Genomic DNA, 4,200 nt, shown 5'->3' with positions numbered 1-4,200 from the left:
ACCTGACATTTCTCTGAGTGAAGAACATTTCAGATAAATGAAAGAGCAATTAAAAAAAAAATTCTTGAGCTTGAAAAATGCTTGGCGTAGCCTAGAAATAGCAAAGAGACAAGTGTGGTTGAGGTGGATTGAGCAAGAAAGAAAACAGCATGAGTTCAGCGAGATGAAGACATAAAGATCATGGAAACGTTGTAGGCTGTGTAAGTTAGAATGGAAGTTCCAGCTACCATAACAAGGACCAAATATTAACAGTAGCTTAAACAAAAGAGAAATGTATTTTTCTCTCCTTGGAAAGTCTAAACTTAAGACCTCCAGAAACTACGTGCTAGTTCCATGATGCAAGGCTACTAGACCATTTGATCTTTTTATTTTTTTATTATTATTATTATTATTATTATTATTATTATTATTATTATTATTATTTTGCATATGGTNGTCTAAACTTAAGACCTCCAGAAACTACGTGCTAGTTCCATGATGCAAGGCTACTAGACCATTTGATCTTTTTATTTTTTTATTATTATTATTATTATTATTATTATTATTATTATTATTATTATTATTTTGCATATGGTTGTTCCAGCACCATTTGTTGAAAACACTATTCTTTTGCCATTGAATTACCTTTGTTCCTTTGTGAAAGATCAGTTGACTATATTTGTGGAAGTCTATTTCTGGGCTCTGTGTTCTGTTTCATTGATCTGTGTGGATATTATTTCACTACTACCACCCTCTTGTGATGGCTGTAGCTTTGTAGTTAGTCTCGGAGTCAGGTGGTGTCAGTCTTCTGACTGTTCTTATTCATAAGTGTTATGTTGACTATTTGGGGTCTTTCACCTTTCCATATAAACTTTAGAACTGGTTTGTCGGTATCCATAAAATAGCTCATTGGGATTTTGATTTTGATTGCATTGAGTCTATTTACAGCTTCTGTTCTAAATATTTTCTAATCTGATGTTCCTTAACACCCACTACTGCTATCACCACTGCTACTGCCAGCACTAGTACCACCACCACTACTGCTGCTGCTGCGGTTGCTGCTGCCTAGTTCAGGCTTTGTTCTGTCTTTCTTGAAATAAAAAAAGAAAAAAAAGGAAAGCTTTCTGACAAATCTTCTGTCCCCAATCCTGTCCTCTTCAAATACATTCTTCAAAGAAGGTTCTAATTAAAATGAATATGGTCCCATTAAAATCCCTATAATGATTTCTCATGAGCAGAATAAATTCCTTATCCCTTAACATGTTATACAATGTTCCCTGTGGGCTGGTTTCTCTCTCTGTTACCTCTCTACCTCACTCTCTGTGTTCCAACAACTGTGGACTTTTTGAAATTCTTCATAATCCCTCTTGCTACTTTCGTGTGTGTGTGTTATTACTGCCCCTTTTTATGAAATGCCCTTCTCTTCTCTTTTAACTTAGAGAAATTCAATCTTCACTTTTTCCAGTTTTTTTCTAAACACATAGACACTTACCACGTATATTCACCACTTCTTCTTGCCTCATATGTTCACTACTTTAATTGTCTGCATATTTCTGTATCCCTGCATTTAAATAATAAATTATAATTCTATGTTTATGTGCCTATGTGCTTCTTGTAAATAAAGACTGGTTTTTATTCAACTTTGTTTCTGGTGTATTTAGCACAGTGACTGGCACATTGTGAGTACTTAGTAACAGTTTATTGAATGAATAATGGAACAAATAAATGAGTACAGGTATGATCTCTTTATTCAATGACTAGTAGAATTTCCAGTACATGGTATTGTTCTCGATTGAAACAAATATTTTTCAAAGACCAATTCAGATGATAAAAGTCATTTGCTCTTTAAACAGCTGTGTGCTTATTTGGAGATCTCAGGTTTGTCAATCTTCTCTCTTTGTCTATGTTAGTCATGGGAATTTGTTTCTCTCCCTCTGCCAATTGCCTTCTGCATTTAGTCAGCATTCAACATTCTTCAAAAATCATTTTATCTCTGTGAGTGCATTCCCAAGCTGTGCTTTTGGACATTTTAGTTAACAAGCTATATATTTAACTTCACTTTGACTTCTATTTATAAAACTACTATCTTTTTTCTTCTGGTTTTTACCTTGCATTTCTGATTAGGGATATGCAAATGAAAAATTTGTTTTAAGGTAGTAAATAAAATGGCTTAGAGTAGATGTAAAACAACCCATTATTTCAAGCCCAAACAAATCAAATTTCTCTCTTCCTTTGATTGTTAGTTCATTTGGGAATTTAAAGAGATATATCTGTATAAAATTTAGAATGTATTAGAAAGAGACTAACGTAAATGCTGAAAATAGATTATTTCAGCATTTCCCAAATGTCTCTCATCTCAAACTATTCCTAGCAGATGCCTATCTCTATTCTGAGACAGCTCTGTGGAAAAGAATTATACATTTCAACATGTATCTTCTTGATTTTGTTTTCAAAACTAATTTTTATTTTCTAGCAGTCATTTAATTTGATACATAAAGAAATATGAATATTAATCTTATTACAAAATTTACCTTATTGGAGTAAAAGGGCCTGTGAAGAAAGTAGAATAGTTTAGTCAGGCACCTCACCTCAGGTCTGGTTAGGGGTGGTGCAGCACATTTTTGTAAACAAGTTGTGTGTGGCTGGAGTTAGTGCGCATGTGCGCCCATGTGTCTTTTTGGTTTGTTGCTATTATGTGTTCTTGAGTTTGTGAAGCAGCAGCTAGATGGCAGAGAGCTTGCATCTAAGAATAGAGCATGTTTACTTTGCTGGTAGCTGCTCAGTTTTTCTTTGGACTTCGCCAGTAGCAGTGGAGTTTCTCTTTACACTGCCTAGCTCTTAGACGCGTATGTGCTTAATAAAGCTTACTATTCCTTCAACCGAGGCTCCAGGACCTTTTATTTCAGTTTACCTAGCTCGTAGACCTGCGTGTGAAGGGTTTGTGAATGGGCTGTGAGACCTAGCCCTAGCTCTACAGGGCCATAGCTTTTTGTTCCTTAAAATGGATATCTCAGAGAACTTTTAGAAGCTCCAGGACCTTTTATTTCAGTTTACCTAGCTCGTAGACCTGCGTGTGAAGGGTTTGTGAACGGGCTGTGAGACCTAGCCCTAGCTCTACAGGGCCATAGCTTTTTGTTCCTTAAAATGGATATCTCAGAGAACTTTTAGAAACTGCTAACCTTCAATTATATTTCCAAATTATTGTGATGGCAGCATCATCTGGATTAATTATTACCAATGTTGTTTTCTGGTTCCTAGACCCAGAGAGCCTTATTCAGAAAGACCATATCCTGAGAAATAGTGACTATGCTTCTAACACACAGAATCCAGTAAGGGATACAGATGTGAATTCCTCTCAGATATGAGCCAAAGAGAAAACTCAAGAAAGGTTTTCTAAATTTAGAAACATTGTGACCTACACATAGTTATAGAAATAATTGTACATATACTTATACACACACTTGTATACATAACATTACTATATATTCTATTGCTATATGTATAAATGTAGTATAATATTACTATATTGATGCAGTAATAATTTAAGAATGTACACATAGATATTTGTCAAATATAGATACACATATACTTATAGATATGGTTTGAATATGATCCCTAAAAAGCATGGGTTGAAAACTTAAACTCCAATGCAATGGTGTTGGAAAGTGGGACCTAATGAGAGATGATTAGTTTCTGCCCTCATGAATGAATTAATGTTGTTATCCAGGGACTTAGTTCCTTAATGATGGCTATAGTCACCTTTTGTCTTTCTCTTTTTTGCCCTCTCTTTTCCTTTCTGCTATGTGATGCCTTTTGCCATGTTACAAGACAGAGAAAAGGCTCTGACCAAATGCCAATGCCTGATCCTAAACCTCCCCACCTCCAGAATTGTGAGGAAATAAATTTCTGTTCTTTATAAATTATTCAGTCTAACATTTTTTTATAGCAACGCAGAATGCACTAAGGCACACATATATGTGTATATATAGGCACACACAACATATGTATGTGTACATTCATATATTTATAAGTTTATAATTAAGTTGCTCTAATGTTAATTATGTTTTTGCTCATCTCTGTATTTTACATAAAGGAGCACTTTAACGCCATCATTCACTTATAAACCAATTAATTTCTAAGCCATTCAATATGATGTTTTCCTTTCAAGAGAAAGAATTATAATTGGAGTTCTGAGATATGAAACTGTGCACTGTGGTAAAA

The sequence above is a fragment of the Galeopterus variegatus genome, unplaced genomic scaffold (assembly GCF_000696425.1).
Source record: "Galeopterus variegatus unplaced genomic scaffold, G_variegatus-3.0.2 Scaffold2931, whole genome shotgun sequence".
Lineage (NCBI taxonomy): Eukaryota > Metazoa > Chordata > Mammalia > Dermoptera > Cynocephalidae > Galeopterus > Galeopterus variegatus.
This window is presented reverse-complemented; position numbering follows the sequence as displayed.